This window comes from Rousettus aegyptiacus, unplaced genomic scaffold (genome assembly GCF_014176215.1).
Source record: "Rousettus aegyptiacus isolate mRouAeg1 unplaced genomic scaffold, mRouAeg1.p scaffold_m13_p_13, whole genome shotgun sequence".
NCBI classification, from domain to species: domain Eukaryota; kingdom Metazoa; phylum Chordata; class Mammalia; order Chiroptera; family Pteropodidae; genus Rousettus; species Rousettus aegyptiacus.
Window position 1 is genome coordinate 11,365,520 of NW_023416288.1, and position 23,889 is coordinate 11,389,408.

General features: G+C 35.6%; 1 protein-coding gene across 1 annotated transcript in view; it reads right to left on the reverse strand.

The window, feature by feature from the left end:
- SEMA3D (semaphorin 3D) overlaps positions 1–20,957 on the reverse strand; it is a 167,859-nt gene extending 146,902 nt beyond the window's left edge. Inside the window, exon 1 of the mRNA XM_016130733.2 lies at positions 20,854–20,957. The gene's annotated coding sequence lies outside the window, so the exon portion shown is untranslated. The remainder of the gene's footprint in view (positions 1–20,853) is intronic.
- Between the last annotated feature and the right edge of the window lie 2,932 nt (positions 20,958–23,889).

Sequence of the window (23,889 nt, forward strand, 5' to 3'; positions counted from 1 at the left end):
AATTTTCTATTGTACATACACACAGCATTCCATCCATTTATCCACTGATAGACAGTGGGGCTGTTCCCAGCTCTTGGTTATCATGAATAATGCTGACATGGACATGGGTGTGTAATATCTCTTCGAAATTCTGTTTTCAAGTCTTTTGAATATACAGTAGTCTCCCTTTATCCGTGGGGGATACATTCCAAGACCCTCACTTCATGCCTAAAACCATGTATAGTACTGAACCCTAAATAAACTATGTATTTTCATATACACATATACCTTTTCCATTAAAGGAAGCAGTTTACAGGTTTTCTGTGGCATATCCAAATATAAGCATCACTACACTTGCACTTTGGGGCCATTGTTATGTAAAACACAAGAACTGCAATACCTAAACAATTGATCTGAGAACCAACAGTTACTAAGTAACTAATGGGTGAATCGTGTATATGCAAGATGCTTCACCTCTCTGGTGATACAGAGCAAGGTGGCAGAAGATTTCATCTCACTACTTAGAATGGCATGCAATTTAAAACTTAAATGTGTAATTCTGAAATTTTCCATTTAATATTTTCAGACCACAGTTGACCTCGGGTAACTGAACCTGTGGAAAGTGAAGCTGTGGATAAGGGGAAACTACTGCATACCCAAAAGTGGGATTGCTGGATCATGTGGTAATTATATTTTTAATTTTTAATGAAATTCCATACTACTTTTCTAAGTGGCTGGGTCATTTTACATTCCCACTAACAGTGTACGAGTTCCAATTTCTCCACATCCTCATCGACTCTTGTTATTTTGTACTTTTTACACAATATCCATTTTAATAGGTGTAAAGTGATATCTCACTGTGGTTTTGATTTCTATTTCTCCATGAATAGCAATATTAAACATCTTTTCACATGCTTTTAACCACATATATATTTCTCTAAAGAAATGTCTATTCAAGTTTTTTTCTTATTTTTCAATTAATTTTTTTTAGTGTTGTTATTGGGTTATAGTTCTTCACACATTCTGGATAGTAATCCTTCTCAGACATATGAATTGCAATTATTTTCTCCCACTGTCTTATCATTTCTTTGTTCCTTTGATGCACAGAAGTTTTAAAGTTTGATATAGTCCCAGAAACTAGTATATATTTTACCAAAATCTACCTGTATCTATCTATCTATCTATCTATCTATCTATCTATCTATCTATCTATCTATCTATTATCTATCTATCTGTCTATCTATCTATCTATCTATCTATCTATCTATCTATCTATCATCTATCATGGTCTATCTACCTACCTACCTATCTATGTATCTACCCAAACTCTTGTGAATATGGGAAAACGAATTTCATGAAAAATGAGAAGACAGAATTGTTGGGCCACTTAGCTTTTAAAAATAATTTTAAGGGGGAAAAAAAAAAGCCCTTTAGTCATTCTCAGTTCTCATAATCTGAGCATCTCACCAAGCTGTCTTTGATATTCGTGTTTAAGGATGCATGGATATTTTCATATAACACAGCCTTAAATACAAGCCAATTATATCATCTGTGCAGAAATAAAGAAACGGTGACTTAATCCAATGCAAAAGGAAAACTTTCAGTGTTATATACTATTGAGAGTCTAAACGTCAACCTCTAACTTGGCACATAAATTCTGTAATATATTTTATATATTACTTTAGTGACTTTTCAGGATTATAGTGACAGTATGCAGTTTAATTTTAAATGTTGATTTTAAATTTAGAATCTGTATAAGATTTCACTCCTCTGTATTTTGTTTGTAGCTGGTCAATAAAATGGCCTTTATTCAATGTCCTGTACTTAAAGAAGAACTATATATAAATAGCTATAATTTAGGCAGAATGTAAGTGCTGTATAAAATATAAATATGAAGTAAATCCTTTAAAATTATTTCTTGATTGAAATGGAAGGGAAATGAAGTGGAATCAACAAAAATTTCATAGTAGGACTGTCATTTAAGTTGGAATTGAAGAGTGGGTAATATGTCAAAAAGACACATATGATAAACATGAGAAAAGAGGTGATGTCATAGTTTCATGTGTCTACAGTAAGTTTGATCTAAGCTGAAAAGTTAGATTACAGCCAAACCATTCCAACTTAAGGCTCATAGACTAGATTCTGTCATCATTTAGGGCAGGGAATAGATAATGACAGTAGCATTCGAGGGATCACATTATCAGGAGAAAATTATGCCTTACCCACAATGGTTTCATTACTTATGATTTTTCAACATCTTGATGCATATTTATATCAATTTTTAAAAATGTACAACATTTAGGTTCACTTTAGGGCATCTCCTTTAAACAAACAAACAAAAAAAGAGCATCAACCAATTCTGATCCCTCTCATGTAAAACAGAACAACTGTGTGGTATATGGAATCTTAAGTTATGAAGAGGAGAAGTGGTAGAGAAAAATAAAGTGTGTGTGTATACATATACCTACGTATGAAAGGAAAATGCAAACTGGTTCACAAATATTAAAATAACATATGACCTCCCTAATATATAAGTATATACCTGAGCATATTACATGCTTCAGTAGTTTTTTAATCAACCGAAGAAGGTGCCAAGAAGATGCTTAGCATGAGCAGGTTTAATAACCATGATTATCTAATAGGGTTAGAAGAGGATGCATTTACTTTTATTTACTATGTAATTTCAAATACTTACATATATTCACATATCCATACACACATAGTACTCAATGTAATTTTTAGTTCTGCTTAAATTATATATTTTTCTATAAGACCTTGATCTTGCAAATAGTGTTTCCTAAGAAAGATAAAGGTTTCGAAATGCTACGCAAATAGTGTTCCTAACTAAGATAAAGACTTTGAAATGCTACATCCTAAGATAGTTGGGGCTTATAATTAAATGAGTATATGAGTATGAGTTATAAAACTATTAAAATAATTCAGGCAAAAGATCATGAGTGTTTGAATCATGGTGTTGGCAATGAGAATGGAAAAAAGGGAAATTTTAAGAACACGTGCTGAACTAACTGGAAATACACAGCAAAGGAAAGTGATAGTAATAGAAGCAAGCATTTATACAGGAATAACTGAGGAACAGATACTATTCTAAGTTGTGAACTCAGACTGATTTATTTAATCCCCACAGCAACCTATTAAATATTCTTACTACCCCATTTTATCAATGTGGAAACTAAATCAGAGAGATTAAAATAAGGTGTCCAAAGCTATAAGCCAATAAGTATCAGAGTCAAGATGGGAACCCAGGTTGACTAGGTCCAAAACACATGCCCTGCATTGCATTAGATATGACTGTTGTATAAAAGTCAGATTACTAGTTGGATTATGATAACAGAAATAAAGAAAAGAGGTTAAGAATTTTAGTAGGTAAAAAGAAAACTTTTTAAAACCCTGTTTTAGTTTATATGTTTTATGTTTCAAGGCCAGGAAGATAGAAAGGTAAATAAGGAAACCTGAGGTGGAGATTTTGTACTGGAGGGTATAACAGATATGCCCAAAGCAATTCACCATGCCATTGTCTGAATGACAGTGTATAGGTGTGGTGAATGTGAGTATAAATTACCAAATCTATCAAAAGATGGCTGAACAGTGATCTGAAACCAACACAAATGAATTGACTCTAGAGAAGTGTCTACCAGCAAGCATGGCTACTGAATTAGCAGGCATTTCATTAGACACAGGTGAATAGAAACCCACATGGAGATAACAGAATTCAAGTCAGATTATGAATCATTATGTAGGAAACTATATCAAAGCATCAGCCTATGGGATGTTATAATCAGCTGAACATTTTTGTTTGAAATGCCTAATCTGGAAATATAGGTTGGATACACGGACAAGTGAAACCAAGAGTCTCCAAAAAACGGACAGTCAAGGGTGGAGATATTCTTGTGGAGACATAAATCATTTCAGCAAGAGAGAAGAAAATAAGTGAAAAAGCTAAAATGATAGGAAGTTGAATTATTATAAATATTCACCTTTAGATGATTTTATAGTGATATAAAGGTATCGATTAGGTGATATAGTTTTCTATGAAGCTGATTCTCTTGTTGGAGATCCATTTGTTCGTGTTTTTATAGAAATATGATTATTTTACCCCTAAAATCCCTCAATTTGTTTTTATAATACCCCAGAAATATCCTCAGGAAAAACTATAAGCATTCAAGTTCTACCCGTAAGGGATATAAAAAGGCCAATATACATATAAAAAGGAAAAATATATTTTCACACCAATTCAACCAGCTTAAAAAAATACATATAAAACTTGGGTAATTATTATTCCAGGAAGGATGGAATTTCCCTGTACAGGAAAATATCCACAACTGAAAGATGTGATGCAATAAATAAATACATGATTAAGAGAAAAATAAGACTACACATCTGCTTCCTGGTATAATTGTGATGAATACTTTGGAAAATGTTTCTTTTGGTTTCTATTATTAAAGGTGACCACATCAAGAAAGCATGGTATTGTGTAAAAAATGTTATCTCTTTTTCTTTGTTCATGCTCAGATGATAAATTGAAAATGACAACATTTTAGATAAGTCTATAACTCCTACAAAGAGTTAAAAACAATACGCCAATAGCTACACCGTATACGATCAACGTGAATAGATTTGATGCGGGCATTTATTTTGGATTAAAGTCTACATTATAGCTCATTTGACAGCATTTCGTACCATAGTTTTCTTACTTAAAAAATGTAGAAAAAGACCCACTCCCTGTTTGCATAATCTATCCATTTACCAGGTACTTATTAGCACCATAGTGATAACATGGTGATCAAGACAGACATATTCCAGCTGTCATAGAGTTTACTTTATAATGGAGAACACAGACTAGAAAACAGGGAATTTCACGGAATAAGTGTTACATTGAGAAAGAAAAGTTTGAGTCTCCATGTGATTTCATTTTATTTACTGTTATTATAAAAACTATTTTACACAAGACAGTAGGATTTCCCTCTGATTCTTTTGTAGTAAGGTTACAAAACTTTATTAAGTTTCCAAAATTGTATCACCTTAAGTCTATCATCTAACATGTTAATCTTATATACATATACATACATACATAAAAACTATACCTATATAATATTAAGTATATGTATTCACATATAGTATATATAATCATATATAATATATAGTACATATATTCACAGACATGCTAAAGAATTAACATGTTGTATGATAGACATATACATACACATGTACATATATACATTTTGGGGAGGAGAAAAAATTATCCTTTTATCCTTTTAGGTTCTTTGCTGAGAACTCCTATAATAATAATAATAATAATAATAATAATAATAATAATAAAAGTTTACAACATATAAACTTTCTGTATACAGAGGAGAGACTCAGGAAAACTGAGGAACTTACCAAAATAGCCCAAGCCATCACCTCACATACCTTCTTCAGCTAAAGACAAAAGAAAATGTTGGAAGTGGGGAGTCAGTTATAGGACGTTATCAGGAAAATTATGGTAAACAGGGTATGGTTGTTATGTAGATTTAAATCAGTCTTTTCTCCACTGATGAGAATTTCTAGAGATCGAATCATACTTTTCTTCTGGGTACAGAGAGGAAGATACGTTTACAAATGAAGATTTCCCTTATAAGTTTCTTTTATGAAAGGGTAATTTCTACTAAGTTTTCAGAGTTTCTCCTGTAGGTGCTGTTCCTTAAAAATAACCAAGTCAAGATAATCCTTACACAAAAAAAAGGCATATTCTGAGATGACATATTCTGCTCCCTTTTGAATATATGCATAAATAGATAGATGATAGATAGATAGATAGATAGATAGATGTATAGATATAGATATACATATAGGTATAGATATAGACAAAGATAAAGATATGGATATAAAGATATAAATATAGATAGATAATGGATTACAGATATAAATGGAAAATTTTATAGCATTAATAAAAGGTATACATTTATGTCTTCTTTTTTATAATAAAAAGTAGGTAGGTAGACATCATATCAAGGGGCAGTTCTACAGCTTTGGTGATCATAAACAGAATAATGTCAAATAAGAATATTAATTTGTTCTTTCAGAAACAGTCATTGTTATGTGACTAGTAGTTGTCACCTAGATATGGATCATGAATTATTCAAATCTGGGTCATTCCTCTCCAAACATTCAGCACTCATCTTACAATATAGAAGATATTCTCTCATGTTTAAGGAAGGAAGTAAAGGAGAGAAGGAGGGAAGGAAGAACAGAGGAGTGGAGTAAAGAGTGAGAGGAGAGAGCATTCACATTACTTCATCACAAATCCTCTGTAAAATAAAGAAATTGGACTAGACATTCTCTCAGGTTTTTTTTTTTTATTTTGAAATATTATATGTTTATGAAACAAATTAGACAAAAATTATTTTACTATTTATTAATTCTTAATTAAAGGTATTTCCAGATAGATATCCTGAGAGAGTTTATTTTGCTTACACACTGATTATTTACAAGGCTGGACTTAAACTAAACAAAGACACAAACAAACAAACATACTGTATTTTGCTAGAACTTTAACAGAACCAGTACTTTTTCCTTAAGAAATTTAAATTGGGAGCCTTGCTCATAAGTAATAAGATTTATTACTAGAAATAACTTTTTATGACCTATTTATATGGCAGGGCAAACTTCTAATTACTGAACATCTGCTCTTAGAGTTGTGCAAATTGCCCTTCTCCTTTATGAAGCTCCAGGCTCTTACCTTATTCCTTGGTTCAGGATGCCATATAAAGCTCATTTTAACTTTCTATCTCTGAATCTTTCATGTACTTGAGGTCACTAACTCTCTCATGGATGTAGAATTCATATATATATATATATATATATATATATATATATATATATATAACTAAATTTGGTTATTTTCTGTGGTTAATTTGTCTCATGTTATTAGACCAGTTGAAAGAAGTTGGACAGGTAGAGAAAAAATTCTTCCTCCTTTACAATAAGAACTTAAACTGCTTGTTAACTGGATGATGTATCGCTTTAGACTAGGGCCTATTGGAAAAAGCATGACAGAGTGATCAAGACCAGGAGAGAGGTCAGTATCTGAGAGACACAGAGATTATGTGCTTTTCCATTCAAATAAAAACTAAAATAAAGAAAGTAAATGGATCAGCGAGGAAAATCTAGAGAGAAAAAAACAGAAATGCAGGCAAAGTACAATCCACAGTAGGAAAAGAAACGGTAAGGTATGTCAGAGCTAGACAAGGAGCTGTCAGGTACAACCCAGGGTTTATGGCGCACCAAAATAAGAACTTCACTGACAGCCCTAGGGTTTTCCCACCATCCCTACCTGTCTTCAATCCTGGGCTATGTACCTGAAGCAAGGATTGTTACCTTGACACAGATAATCCTAATTTTAGTGACCCCGGAACTACCTGGAAAACCCACTACTAGCTTGGTTGGTCCTCATGATAATACCTAAAAGTAATTATTTGAAAAAGAACTCCCTCCCAGTAAAATAGTCAGAAAAGTAATGTAAATTATCTGCTCTACATAAAATCCCAGCAAGAAAAATGCCAGCAGATTATAAATATTTATTCACTAAAGCAATAAAAAACCAATAGGAATGAGTGAATTTACAAAAACAAAACAAACTGAATTGACTCTTGGCTCTAGTTTTTAAAACTGTTTTCTTCTACTAATTTGCTCTAACAAAATTATTCTTAAAATTTTTGAAACATGAAACATGCATATGAAAAGAAAATGAAACATTTACACCTATTTACATCTATTTATTTATAAACATAAGAAAATATTTAATATTTCTAAAATGAACATTGTAGAGTGATAGATTTTATGATTATTTAGAAAACATTTTAAGTAAATCTTATTTATCTTTTTCCTAAAAAAATTCATTTTTGGTGAAAAAGAAACAGTTTTATAAATTGGTGTCAATATAAGATATGTATAAAATATATAATTAATATTTTATATATTGATGAACATTCATAAGCAAAAGTGACAATTTATGGGAATAGACTAATCTGAATCAATACCAAGAAGGCATTAGAAAAGCATTTTCCCATAAAACAACTAGAACATTATTCAGTTTCACTTCCACTTGCTCAGAAGCTAAAGTGACCTTTAAGTTTAATTTCTGGAAAATATTGATTAGTGTAATTGCTGCTTCTATTGGTTATATTCCAGAGAGCTGCCAAGCAGCTGAGGGAGGATGGAACGAACATGCTCTTTGCATACTAAGTTGCTCACACCTGGACGCAGAAGTTACTTACCTCTGGGCTCTTTCTAAACTTCCTCCTTAAAAAATGAGGGCTTAGGTTCCCTTAGCCAACCTGATTCCATAAGTGCTATACTGCAGTTTCTTCGAGGTCCCCCAAAGCCCAAAATTTGGGGAGTAAGAAACCATGGCTAAACAGCGTAAGTAGGAAAAGCGCAGCACTGGTATGTTGTCTAGAAAAAGGCTGGTCCCTGAGCATGGACTGTACTACAAGGGAATATTGTCGGGCATATTCCAGATCTTCAAGTGGTGGGCAGTAAATTGGGTCATTTTGTTTCTCTACTTTTTGTTTCTTAAAAAGGAAACTAAATAGAATATTCTGAAATTGAAGACTAGTAAGAGCATTTAATGTGAGGTTCCAAGAGCAGTAACTGATTGGGAGAGGTACAGGGAGAAGGTAGCGATCAAATGGTAGAAGAAAGCAAAGGGATCAGAAAGACAGCAAGCTCTATGAATTGCGTAAAAAAAAAATAAAAAAAAAAAGTGCGAGACAGGGGAAATGGGAAGACTGCTGAATGAACAAATCTGTATTGCTTATTTGGGAATGGAGCACTTGAATAAGAAAACACCCAATGTTTTCTAAGCAAAATTTAGTATTGAGCTAAAGGAGAATGTGGGATATCAAGAAATAAGAGTGAAAATTTAAATGAAGCACCTAAGAACTGCATTGCTTGCTGCTTAGCCTCTATAGCTAGCTGCTTCCTCTGTGATAACTCATATTAAAGGGTTCCTTGTCCCTGGATTCTCCCTCGTATCCCTATCTCATGGTCTGTTGCAGTGTTCCCCAAATTATGACTCTTTAAACACATTTTTGTGCAAAAGAAGGAGGTGGTAATAACAAATCCTAAAATAACATTCTCTTATCCAGGAATATAACTGAGGGAGGTCAACAAAAGAATGTTCTTTGAAGGAGGTGAACAGAACTCAGCAGATGAAGAACAAGAAGGCCACAGAACAGTGCACAGATGGCTTGAGAGTCTGATCTATGTGCGATATGCATAATCTGTGTAAAGATAAAGAAAAGATGACACATACGCAGATACTGTAATGTGCCGTACAGCATTCGAGTGTCCTATGTTAACTCTTTTATTCTTCACAGTAACCCTGAAGTCAGTACTTTCATGAACCCCCAGTTAACAGATGGGAAACAGATGTAGAAAGGTTAAGTAATTTGTCTAAATCACGTAGCTATAAGGTGACAGACTAGAATCTGAACCCAAGCTGTGTCTGCTTTTACAGGGCATAGTCTTAAGCATTGCACCACATTCTCTACCACACATTAAGGCTCTCGTTTAAAGTTATATTAATCACAGACTCTGAGACTTTCAATTACCAGAGTGACTTCCTTACAAGTAGAGTATTGAGCAATGAAGGTAAATTTGCAAGTGTTGTAAAGGTGTGGCAAAATAACTGGGACCTGAAAGAGATGTCAGGGTTGGAGATAATACTGTGAGCATAATATCCACACAGATAAAAGCAGAGGTGAGGGAAGAAGATGACATAATGAATGAAAATGCTGTAAGGAAAAAAGCCCAGGACTATGAATAGAACCTTGTGTTTATTAGATTTAATATCACAAAGAGATCGACTTGACCCATGATGACAACAAATTATTTTGCAATTGTCTGTATCAGCATAGCAAACACGTTTATTCATCTGTATTTCATCAGTGGCTTTTATAGTGCCCAGTACATAGCAGGCACTCAATAAATACTTCTTGAAGTAAATGAAAGATGGATAAAATAAAAGGGAATTAAAGATAGAAAGGTATCAAGAGTAACATGAATATGTGTGAATAACCTTTATGATAAAGAAATACATGTGTGAAATAAACTTTGTGTTGGATTACATATCCAAAGTAATCACGAGGGGATAAAGCAGAAGTATTAGACTCCAAACGGATTAATTTCAATTAAAGTACTAGAGATCGTGTACTCATTATGTACAAGACTGTGTCATAGGCTATGAAAATAAGAAGAAAGATGTTGAGGTAACAATCACTAGGTCCTTATTGTTGAGAAACAGTGTTGTGATACTAGAAGAGAAAGGGTAACAGTTATTGGGGACTTGAAAAGATCTTAAAGGCAGGTGAGCAGAGTTTGAATGAAAAGCATTTTTCTAAGCAAAATTTAGTGAACATATGTGAGGGTGGCAAGGGGAGTGGGCATCATTTGGGGGCCAGGAGAGGTGAGGAAGTGGCAATAAAAAACAAAATTATTCCAAGTGAAAGGAGAAATAAGCACAGTCAAAGCTTTATGAGGAAAGAATACAGAGATTGTTGGCCCATGTGATTGACACTGGTTTGTCATTTTTATTGACATAATAAAATATTATTATCTTATATAATATAATAATAAATATTATTTAATAAATATGCTTGTATTTTTAATATATAAATATTAATAAATAAATAATAAAATATTGTTATTTGGGAAATTTACAAGATTTTTTTGATTTTGCTCCTCTTAATACATTGTCTACTTGAAGGAAAACACTTTCAACACTGCTCGTATACAATAAGGAAAAAAGGGAGCCTATAAATCTTCATTTCTAATTATCGGAAATAACCAAGGGTTACAAATATATAAAAAGGATGATTGTTGGCTGTCATGCACATGATAGTTGTGTGACTGATAAATATTAGGAGAATGCAGATCTGAATGATATTGCTATTTTCAATAAATCTCAAGTGAAAGCGAACAGGATATGGCTACTCACTGTATTCTAATAACTTTTGAAATATGAATCAAAAGTATCATTTCCTGGAATATGAAAAGGACTATGTGATAGTGACATGACAAAAGAAGGATTCTAAGTAATCAACATCCAGAGACAGGGTAGTGAGGAATCTGTAATATCTTAGCCCAAGCTTTCTGAAGGGTTTATTGAGTGCACGTGTATAAGCACAGCCAGCATTCCTTCTCTATGTAAGTTATTCCTGCCAAAAACTTGCCCTTTTTAAAACCTGAACAATGAGCACTCTCTGCCAAATCTCATCACAGTGTAGTCTAAGACAACAATCCCCCAGGTTCTGTGAAACGTGAATCAAGCCAAAGAGAAGGAAATGTTTTTCTCTCATCTATATATCCAGTAAAAATGCTTCTGAACAGCTACGCTGCGGGTGATAAAAGTCTTAACTTTAACAGTTGATATGATAATCTTGATTTGTATTAACTTACCATTTAGAAATTATAAATAACTCACCTTACATTATTTCATCATGCAAATACTTTTGCAGACAAGATAGGCTGGCTACTTAACCTTCTATCGATCTGCTTGGGAGCAAGTTATAACGCACTGACAAGATTATTATATGGAAATATAAGGCAGAAGCTACTGTGACAAAAAGAGTATTTTTTTAATCAGAATATATGTCAAGATAAAATTAATAAGTATACAACTGTACTATTATTTAAATAATTTTTTTCTCTGATATGGAAAGCCAAACCTCAAAATTGATAAGATTTGATAATTATTTTTATTAACAGATATTTTTAAAAATAGCACTCTACTTATAATTACAAATTCATTAGCCAACAATTAGTTGAAAACATATTGACAGAAAGTTAAAAAAATGCAAAAATGTGAATTGTACATATCTCTAATATGCAAACTAGATATACATTTTTAAAGTTTTCAGTCAGAATATTATATTTCTTCATTCCTCTTTTTGCTTAAATTAAATTACTGCAGGCAGGATCTCTCTTTTTGGAAAAAAAGTTATTAAATTATTTGATGCAACAAAAATGTAAACCCTAAATCTAAGATTCCATTGAGAGTCCAGAGCATATTAGTCATTTTGATCTGAGTCTTTTTCAGACGTTTTCCTTGTTTCAGGAAATTCAGCGGGGTATCACTAAAAAAAGAGGCCTTTTAGTCACACATTCTGGCATCAGGTTCCATGACTTTTCCCAAACAAGTTCTTAAAATGTGTTTTTTATGCTATGACTCATATAAACTAAAAACAGAAGAAAAAAACGCATGCCTAAACTTTTCAACAACTGTCGCAGTAGAAGACAAGTTCAGCAGAAACTGTAGTTAACTGTAAAGCACGGAATCAGATGATTGTTTTGTTTAATAATTATAAATATAACAATTAATATTAAGGCATCAACATGTAAAAAGATTTAGATAAGGTAAAATAACAGGAGTGTTTCCTAAAAAAGTTAAACTCAATTTTAAAAAATATGCAACAATTTGAAGCACAGGAAAGGAGTAACATGTAATTGATATATACATATGTACACACACACACACACACACACATTCACAGAGAAAGCAAGCATCTACACAGACTGAGGGAAAGTGTTGAGAAAATATAAATAATAGGTAGAGAGGGAAATGGCAACCTATATTTCTTGCCCATCCTACATTGCCTGGAACATGTATAAGTCTCAGGTTCTAGAAATTTTTTTGGAGGTAGAAGACTCCTAGTATACTTTTAATTTGCAAAATAGTAATGATGTGTGTATTACACATATAATATTTGATAGAGAGAAAATCATCTTTAACATACTTAATGTCATGAATGTCCTTGAGATTCAAACAGAAGGAAAAAAAATAGTCATCGAGCCATTCTGGCAAGAATTTTGGAAGTATGATCATCATCTAGACCTGAAGGCAACTGGCACTGATAATAGATCTTGTCAATATCAATAAAATAGCAAAGAAGGAAGTAGAAAAAAGATATTTAAGATTGATTTATAGGATCAATATTTAAGATTGATTTATAGGATATAACTAATACATAACTTTCTTTGCACGAGAACTTATAATAATGGTGACCTGGACATTTTTAGGAATCCAAATAATATATTTAGAAAAAATAAGTAATTATGAGAATGGTTAATTTAAAATATATGTTTATTATAATAAGATCTACTATATTTAGCATCAACAATTTTAAAAATGGTAAAATAGCAGTACCTTGAATAAAAAGAATAAAGTAAGTACTTAATTGAATGATATTATCCTTGCTGACCAGAGAAACGTTTGCCTTTTATATAGTTTCTCACCATGGTTAATCTATGTGCTTTGAAATATAACTTTAAAAATAGTCTTTATTTTTTAGAACCGTTTTAGATTTATAAAAACACTGAGAAGATAGTACAGAGTTCCCTTATAACCTACACTCAGTTTCTCCTCTTATTTTAACATCTTACATCAGCATGACAATTTGTTATAATTCATGAATCCAATATCGATACATCATTATTAACTATACTCCATAGTTTATTCTGTTGTCCTTAGTGTTTAATGATTTTTTCTTTTCGTGGATGCCATCCAGGATACCACATTACATTTAGTTGTGTTTTTTGGCTTCCTCTCATCTTTTCCTTGGTTTGATGACCTTACAGGTTTGAGGAGTAATCATCATGTATATGGTAGATTGCCCCTCTATTGGAATTTGTCTAATGCTTTTTTCTTAGTTATTAGGGTTACAGGTTTTGGAGACAGAGACTGCAGAGGTAAAGTGTCATCTCCATCCATCATATCAAAGGAGCATATTATTAACATGCTTTACAATTGTTGATGTTGATTTTGACCACCTGGCTGAGACAGTGCTTTCCAGGTTTATCCACTGTAAAGTACTCTTGTGCCTGCTTTCCATGATGTACTTTATGGAGGAAGTGACCATACTCATTTCACACATCAAATAGGGAGTTCTGCTTCTCCTCCTTGAGGACAGAATATGTACATATTATTTTAAATTCTACAATATAAGAGAGTTGTCTCGTTTCCCCTATTATCATGAATATAGGCCATCATTTATCTATATTAGCGTGGTCTCTTGAATATTTATTTTATACTTTGGGTCATAATCAATACTACTTTATTTTTTTTTTTTAGTTCAGGTTGTTCTAGCTATAGCCAGGGAACTCTTTCAGTTGGTTCCTGCGTCTGTTTGACATACTTGCATCATTGGGTATATGTGGTAATAGTGGCAGTAATGATAATGGTGGTGGTGGTGGTAGTGGTGGTGGAGGTGGTGTGTGTGTGTGTGTGTGTGTGTGTGTGTTGAGCACTCCTTTATTTTTTGGCACTATGAGATGATAATCCAGGCTCACCTTGTGTAGTTCCTACTCCAGTCCTAGAATCAGCCATTTCTTCAAAGATCCCTAGTTCCTTTTTGTTCGAGAAATGGATTAGAAACCAAGATCTAGGCACTAGGTATCACATATAAAATTTATTTTTTATATAAATTTCATGTTTAAGCTAAGAAGTCATATATTTTTGTATGTGGTAGACATGGATAAATTTTTACTAACACTTGCTACTTATGCTTGTCTATATTTTCTAGTTTTTTTCAATAATGATCATGAACTATATTTATAAGAAAATCTTTACTATAAAATAAAATATCTACAAAAAAATACACTCTACTTCAATAAAAATACTCAAATTGGTATTAACTTCTAGTGACACAGTATTTAGTATTATAAGTAAACCGAGAAATCTGAGAGTTCCAAATATCTATCTTTGAAATGAAATGTTATATTTCAAAACTGAAAGTGTTCCTCCAAATAAAAATAGTGTTTATTTTTCACCTTTGAAAACACTTCTTTCATAGAATAATCACTTTGGATATGAAGAATGAATATTTATCTGAAGGCAACAACAATAACGAATACCAAAATCCAAGAATGCCTTAATTTCCCATGTATGGGCTGATCTTTATAATGAGAATAAAAAACAAAAAGGGGATGTAAAAAAACTGACACTGATTTTATACATCCCATCAAAGAAAACCAGATTATTTGGACATAATTTGAGATTATGGTGTCATTGGACATGGGCCTAGCTGTCAATGCAATATATAAAAAAAGACTTCTATGGGCATATGTAAGCCACTTAAGAGGGTACTTTTTTTTCTGGACATAGTTTTTAAGCAGTTCATACATGCTAATAAATGTAGGGATTATACTATTTCTCTCACTTCAACAGGACAACTCCAGATGATATCTCTAGAGTAAGCCATTTACTCTAATTTCTGCTAATAATATAATATGATTGAAACTACGTATGTTTAACTCATTTATTAGGCTCCAGTTATATAGCACAGCTCATTTCTGCCTTAAATATGGCACTATAGTCCTTAAAAGCTGTTTAAGACATGCAAAAGCTTGGCTAAAGAGACCTAGTAAAATGAATAATTAATATTGAAAAAATAAATGGAACATGTATCTGATGGTAGATTAATAATGTCACCTTCATATACCTGTACCATTTTATTTTCCAGAAAAGCAATAGTACTATATTTCTCTTAAGATGCTCAATAATTTAGACTTTTTGCTTATTTTATTGATTTTGATCTCAGTAGTAATAGCCCCACTTAATGATACTTAATTCTATCATATTAGAAAAATACAGCAAATGTTTTCATTTTGCCTGTAATTTGCTAGTAAAACTCACTAATAGAACACACTATTAACCACTAGTTTAAAAAATAATGCTGAAGTTACCACGTTAAATGACCTTTGGAACAAACAAGGGACATAAAGTAAGGTCCCTATTTTTGAAGCAGAAGACATCACATCTTTAAAGGATGATAGATTCAGATTCAGAAAGACTCTGACTTTTCTATGAACCCTTGGTCACTTAATTCTTGGTTTATTTTATACATTTCTATGGAAGGGTAATATTTGTAAGTTATTGAGCTTTGCAAAAGAATGAACAAACTGTCTAAATTTACCAGTGAAAATATAGCAAGCTGGTTAAAGATATCCTGGTTTGTGACTATTTAAAATTATTAAATATTATTATTAACATAGAGATAAGTAATTAAATACAATGAAGGTAGATTAAAAGTCATCAAAACCATTTCAAATCTAGGTATAAACAGTGTATTCATTATAGTCCAGCATTTTGAAGCACTTAATTATTCATCTGTTTTTAATAATCTATATTTATAAATGTCTAATAAAGTAAGTGTATCTCATTGTTATTATTTAAATTTCGAAATAACTTCAAAGGTGGTATGTGAGTGTGTGTGTTTTATTGAGCATATTTTCAATTTATAAGGAATTTTGCTTTAGCTATATCCTTTTTCTAATTATTATTTGGATAAGTATTATTTAGTCGAGGTGAACTGATGTGGACACAGATGATGTAGTTCTTCATGGTAATTGGATCCTTCAAAAATACAAGAAATTAAAAATAAAATAATAACTTTTTGTAGAATGCAACTTTTTACTAAGTATTCTTATATGCCTTATTTTGCATGATCATTACACTGCCCCTGTATGTTCTACATTATGATAAAATACTCGGCATCTCACCACTTTTTTTCTATGAAAGGGTAAACCTCAGCTAGAAAGGAAAATTCTCCTTTCTAAAATCTCAGAGAAAGTAAAGTTAAAATGAAAGATCTTTAATCTGATCTTTTACAAGCAATAAAGAAATTCAAAATAATTCTATTAACAGCTTAGATAATTAGACCTCAATATGTGTTAAGTATCTAGGATATGTTTAGCACTGTACTAATCCGAAGGAATAAAAAGTTAAAGAAAACAAATTCCTTTGCTCAAGATTCTTATGATCTAGTCAGGGATCATAAACAAGAAAAATAAAGAAAAAAAGAATGATTGAAAATTAGAATATTAGCTGGAAAGGCATAATGAAAACATAAAATAAAAAGAGAGTTGGGCCAAGGACTCCTGGAGTAAGGGAATTTTTTTTTTAACCAAGTTTTGTAGTAAAAAGGAATGTGATTAACAAGTTTTCCCCATGGTCCGTCATTATTATTATTGTTATTATTATTTATTTCACAAATGTAAATATTTCTTTTTCCATTCAAGGAATATGTTACTGAGTGTTAAAATACTTATTACCTTACTTGAGTAATCTGTATAGCTCTAAGTATTTATGGAAAGAATATTAACTTTTCAAAATAGAGTTATGGTTACTCTTATTTATTAAATAAATTACTTCTTAATCAACAAGAATGCTTCCCAAGGAACATATGTCATCAAAGCACTATATCTCCCAAACGGAACAGTAAAACTCAGAGTCACATTTGTTTTTCCCAAAATAGTGAAGCTATAACAAACAATCTGAAGAATACTAATATGCGTTAAACCATCACCAACTGGAATGTTATCATGAGACTGAGAAGTTGATATTTCGACTACTTCATAAAAATGGGGATGACTTAACCCAGTAACTCTGTACAAGCAGTAAACAAACACCAGGCCACAGAAATACCTGCTAATTCCAGAAGACATCTTCAGGGACACTTTGAAGTCTATGATAAACCTTTTGAGAGTTAACCAATGCCAATTATGAAATGATAATATAGTATGAAGAATAAGAAATGGGCACCATTAAAATTCCTATCTTAATTTAACTGCAACTTTAACAATGTATTTCCTCGTTTTGAAAAAAAAAAAAAAAAGTAAATCAGCTCAGTGACTCAAGTTCAACCTTATAGTTTTTCTGTTAGCCTATCATTAGAAACAGTATATGTGCTTCCTCTGCTTTTGTAATTGTTTATATTCTAGACCTTCCATGTCACCAAAAATAATTCCCACTCCCACTCTTACAAGCTCTCCCTTACCCTCCCCCCCACACACACTCACACACACACACAGAGATTAAAAGTTTAGTTTATCTTCATGCATTTTTCTCATGCAAAAATATAAAGCGATTTCTTTAAGACATACCTATAAACACAATTCTGCAAGAAGGCAAAAGAAAGGCCACATAAGAATTTCTATACCTTTTACTCTTGGTTTCTACTTGCGTTGATTATAGTTTCCTGGTAATTCCAAAACATTTTGCATTGCCAGACATTTTTCTTTGACCTCCCTCTTTCAGCAGGAAAGTAACAGAAGTCAAATCACTACTCCTCCTAAGTGAATTGGCAACAGACTATTACAAAGGTGAACCAGTGGTGCTGATATATGAAGTAAGTTTTTAGGTATTTTGGTTATGAAGGCAATAAGTAGACTAAGGAAAACACCTCGGGAAATTTTCTCAACCCAGACATGGAGTTAATATTTGATAAAATATGCTTTCTTTTTATGTTTCATATTTTCTTTTAAAAACTTTATTAAAACCACAAATAATTCTTATAAAGTGCAATAAGACATTTATAAATATAGATTATTAATATCATGTACATGTGATTCTTGGCCTTCGGACTTGATAGGGCCTATATCCATCCTCAACCATTTATCCATTTAAATTCTTGGGTTTTCTTCCCCTGTAAATTATAATTTACAGATATAGAGTCAAACTTAGAAAGATCTTTTCTTTAAGTGGGGTCATAGAAAGCTGCCTAAAGTCCCTGAAAGTCAACTAACATTCACATAAGGCAGTTCCAGCCTCAGCTCAGTCCCTTAATAGCTTACAATTGGACACACCAGTTAACACCTTTACATCTCATTATTCTCATCTCCAAAATGGGAGTAATTGCTTTGTCTATTCTCCTAACCATCAATGCCATTTTAAAGAATTATTATTTGTTAAGATTGCAAAAGCCAAAATGGGACACCACCCATTTCTCTGTGTCTCTACGTTTTTTGTCTAAAAAAAATAAAGGACACTTTCTGTAATATTGCTGAGAATATTAATAGTGATAATGTACAAAGCACCTGGGATACAATAAGTGTTTGATAAATGTCCCTTTCCTTCTCCACCAATTTTCCATTTCATAAATGGGCAAATTCCATCTGAAATGTTGCCAGTCCAGATCAGTTCCCTTTTATTGTCTTTCGGCTACCTCTTGACCCTATTCTTATCTCTCCCCACATCGCCTTCCTGTACTTCCTGGCCTTTCTCTTTCAAAGGCCAAGGTCTTTCCCCATCTCCCTGACCTGAACCATCATTCTGTATAGTCTGTCAGTATTGGCTCCTCTGGCCAGCTTCAGCTGCTGGGACCAGCCTCAGCGATTCCAAGGCTGGACAGAGTTAAAGAAACTCCTGTTAAAGAAAGGGACTGCTCACTTCCAAACCCGACCTTTACTGCTCATCCTCCTTGCTGTCTGGCCTCGGAGCAGTGAGAGAAGCGAAGGCATCACTGGAGTGATGACATGTGGCTCTCTCCCTTCCCCACCCTTCACATTTTTCTTTCCACGTGCAGAACGCGGAAGGCTGTGTCCGCTCTTGCCCTGGCGGTTGCCATGGTTACACAATAGCAGCACCAGACCCAGGAGGGTCCCATCTCCTCCTGTCTTCCCCTCAACCCTTTCCTCCCCGTTGGGAACCACCCCACCACTCAAACACACACACACACACACACACACACACACACACACACACACACACACAGTCGAGAACACTTTACTGCTAAACTTGAGACTTTAAACCCCTCCCTCCCCCCCCAAAAAAAACACACACGCACACGTCTTCCTTTGCTTGTACAAAAAGCACTGAGACGCTAAGGAGGAATGGGAGGGGTTTGGTGGAGAAAGAGTCCTCGTAGGGACACTTGTGTTTCATTATGGCTTTATTCGGAATAAGAGGCTAAAGTTCGCCCATTTAACTCCGATGTTCGTAACACGGAATCCGGGACCTCAGTGGCCCCAGCTGTTCGGAGTGCGGCTCCTGTTCTGTCCCTTCGATTCCATCCAGCGAGATGCGAGAGCGCCGCGTCTCCTCCTGTCAAGTCCCCTCCGTGCGCTGGGACTGAAGTAGAGTAATTCTGCCCACGAGGTTGAACGCAAATTAAGAACGAAGGCGAAATTAGCCAATGCCAAAAATGGCCTCGGCGCTGCCAGGGTAGCCCATTAACGCATCAACCCTGGCTGCATTGGTAGGGGGCCTGGGAGGGAACACCCGGGGACTTGATTCTGGGCCTTTCCCGAGTGAGTCCAGCCGAAGGCTACCCAGGGCTGACCGGCTCCAGCAAGAATGCGTTCGAGGCAGCCTCATTTCCAGCTTCGTGGCTGGGGTCTGACTCCAACTTTCCCCTCTGGGTCCAGAAGGATGCATGTTTCCATCAGACGGAGCGTGGCGATTCCCTCACAAGGAAAAAGGCGTCTTCCATCCCTCCCCGAAAGCACCACAACAAAACCTATCGCCACAGTCACCCCGTCCCCTCTTCCAGCCAAACGGGAAACGGAGCTAGAGAGGGCGCAGAAGCCCTTAGTCTGGTTTTTCCCAGGCGTCCCCCACCGACGAGTATCCAAATCAACCTGCAGCCGGCGGAAGCCACCGGGCACGTTCAAACGTGCTCCCTGCCTCCTTGGCCAGGGAAGGAGTGAGGGAGCGAGGAAGACGGCGCGAAGTTTCTGGTTGCGTCTCGGGAGGAAAACTTTGCGCAGTGCTGGCCAACGGAGAAGGCTCGGGCTGCAGCGGCCGCGGGGAGGTGGGACTGCGCCCCGCCGCCACGCTGTCCCTGGCGCGGCGCGCAAAGGCCGTCCTCTCCTCCGCCAGCGCACCGATTCGCCGACGGTTCTCCTGTGCGCCCACCCCCAGGCCGCTCCGAGCGCTTTTTCTGTCCCAGGAAGGTCCCTCATCTCCCGACCGCTCCTCATCCTCACTTTGGACCCACAACCACCCTCCACCCCCAAAAGTCATCCCCTGCTTAAAACTGAGGTCTCTAGAGCGCCTTTCCACTGGAGTAGCAGGTGACTCGAAACCAGCCTTACCTGTCGCGAACTCTTCTTGCCCTCTCCCTTTGCCTGGTGTCCCTTCAGGAAGAGAGGAGGGGGATGCAGACTGTGGGTGTGCGAGGCGGCGACCTGGGGCCAAGGCGCTAGCTCCTCTAAGCGGCAGTCCTGGCTTAGCCGCCGAGCGGCCGACGGCCCTGGAGGAGCGTAGAGGCTGGAGCCGCAGAGGCCACGCCGGGAGGCAGGGGGCGCTGCTGGCCCCCGAGCGCAGCGCCGGGACCGGCGGAGAGCCAGGCACCAGCTGGAGCTTTGGGGAGGCGAGGGTGGCGAGGAAAGGCACGCTCCGAACGCGAGGACGGCTTTTAAGTTTGTGGTGTGACCGCAGCAGCTGTTCTGGGAGAGACTCAGTCTTTCTAAAAGGGGATGCTCAAAACGCCGGGGATTACCTCTCCCCTTCCGATCTCCTCCCCTAGCCCTCGGCTCCCCCTCCCTCTGCGCACGCCAGACCTCCCCAGCGGCAGAAGTCCATCCCTGCCCGCGCGCAGGCTGTCAGCAGCGTGGATTAAATGTAGCTCCAGAAACGCTGAGGGATGTTTTTCCGGACAGGGCACTTTGTAAAGCAACCTCTGGCGTCTGAGCCCGTGCTCAGATGTGACTTAGAACCTTTTTATCCTATACCATAAAGTCTCTAAGGACCTCCTGCGGAAGAAACAGGACAAAGGTTGTCAGAAATACTCTGAACCTCAAAAGCGTACCTGTGTTCCAGTTTATAAAACCCCTGTCCACTGTTCTGGCCTTGAAAGAGTAGGCATGGGGATGAGTGACAGAGATCAACCCTCCATTAAGGGGCTGGCGCCCTGGAAAAACCAAGAAGAGGAAAAAACAAAACAAAACACGAAGATGTAAGTCTTCTTTCCCCTTTACCTCATACCAGGTGAACAGAGATATGTGACTTATTACTGTTTTAGAAGGTTTCCTTTGTAGATTCGTACACATCTTGGTCACGCAAATAGAAAACTTGCAAGAATACAAGGACCTGAGGTGGACACACATTTGGAGGAGCCTGAAACTTACACAATTTGTAGGTCGGACTTTCTTTTTTAAAATAATGCAGAAGTAACTTAAGTTACAGATTTTGCAAAAAAATATATGATCATCTGAATTTATTGTCAGCCTGCCCTCAGGGACATGGAAAGGACCTATGCAAGTGATGACTCCTGACGCTTGGGCCTTATTAGATGCGTGGTAAATCCTTCTGATTGGAGCTCTAGGTCTGTAGTCACACACCTTACACTTATTAGTACTAAACATAAAGCTGACTTGGGTAGAGCCATGGGACGGGGGCGGGGGAGGGGGGAGTTTGTCAACTTGATGTAAGAGCAGAGCCTATTAGGTCCCAGAGCTCTCTTGGCAAATGACAAGGGTGTTTTGGTTTGGGAATAGTGAGTAGACAATGGCAACAATGGAAGAACAGGAAAGAAGAAGGAGACTCTTCATTCAGCCTCCCCTCAGCAGCAGACAGTAAGGGCCACTGAAGTTAAGTCAGTCGTTTAAAGTTACAGATGGTTGGTGACCAAGGTTCTTTCTCGTGTCTCATGCTGCCCATCTCTATAACTGTGGTTTTGGCTGTAAAGCAACCAACCCCATAATTTTCCTCTGTGAATACAAGAAAACTTAAGTTCCTATAGACTATTTCAACCTATAGCAACTTTTTTCCTGAATGTTTTATCTTCAATGTTATACTACTCATTTTGTAATCAACCATACCCTTGGTGTGTTTATTGTATTTTTTATATTTTTATATTTTTTTATTTGTTTATGCCATTGACCCTCAATCTAAATTGCAAGCTCATTGTGAGGACAAAATATTTCTTTTGTCTAGTTTAGGATTTTGCACATGGTGATTTCGTGATAATTTTTTTTATTATTATTTTTAAAACTCTCTAACTTTTTAAATAATTTTGTCAGTTTATTGGCCAGAATATTGTGTTTAACTAGAATTGTGGTTAACTCTGGATTTTCCCTTTTTCCTCCTCTTTAACTTCTAGCTCAGTACACTCAAACCAAATGGTCTTCCTTTTGCTACTATTTTAACCCTTTCCACCAAGACTCTACAGAATTAATCACTCCCTCCTATTTTCCCAAAGCACTTGATTTTTTTTTTACTATTATAAGTCTTTTACATAGTGTATGATAACTTTGCATGTGTCTGCATCACATACAATATTGTTGACCATTTTGTGTCTTTGTTTCCCCAAACCCCTAAAACAATGCCTCTGGATTTGTATTGAACTAACTTAGTTTGAAGTACTTTGACTTCAAAATTAGATTGCCTTTTCTAGGGGATCCTGAACATACTATAAGAAGGCAACATCTGGAAACTGGGTTCTGTGCTTTTCTTCCTTTTTATTACTCTGAGCATGCAGCAGACAGACTAAACTATGCAGCACGAAGTTGTGATGAATGACCTCAGCTGTGTCCACAGCTTTGTAATTCTCAGGGTATTTCTCTGAGTGTTTTGCATGTAGTAGGTGTTTAAGAAGTAGTAGTTGGAGAGTAAATGAGTTAATGAAAACAGTAAATATGATGATGATAATCAGTCGCTGAATTTATTTCTGATTTTCTACTAACTATACAGAAATCTATCAGCATAGTTTTACAACCCTTTCTAAGAATTTGAGATTTACTGTCATCAAAAGCAATTTGGTGATCTGGTCTGTAGGGCTAATATCCTGAGTCCTTACAATAACATCCAGTGGGAAGTCTATTTTACATTAAGCTTTGTTAAAATGTAAGGTGTATTATACAGTTTAACTCATCTCCAAGGGTGACTATTCAAAATTCAACAAGTGATCCTCAATTACACTGAAAGAGATGTGTATATCATCAATTAGAACTACCTAATGCTCATAAGCCAATTTCAGTCTGAGGGGAAAGGGGAATAGGAAGAAGAAGAAAGGAGGAGGAGAAGGAGAAGGAAGAGGAGGAGGAGGAGGAGGAGGAGGAGGGGAGGAGGAGGAGGAGGAGGGGGAGGAGGAGGAGGAGGAGGAGGAGGAGGAGGAGGAGGAGGAAGAG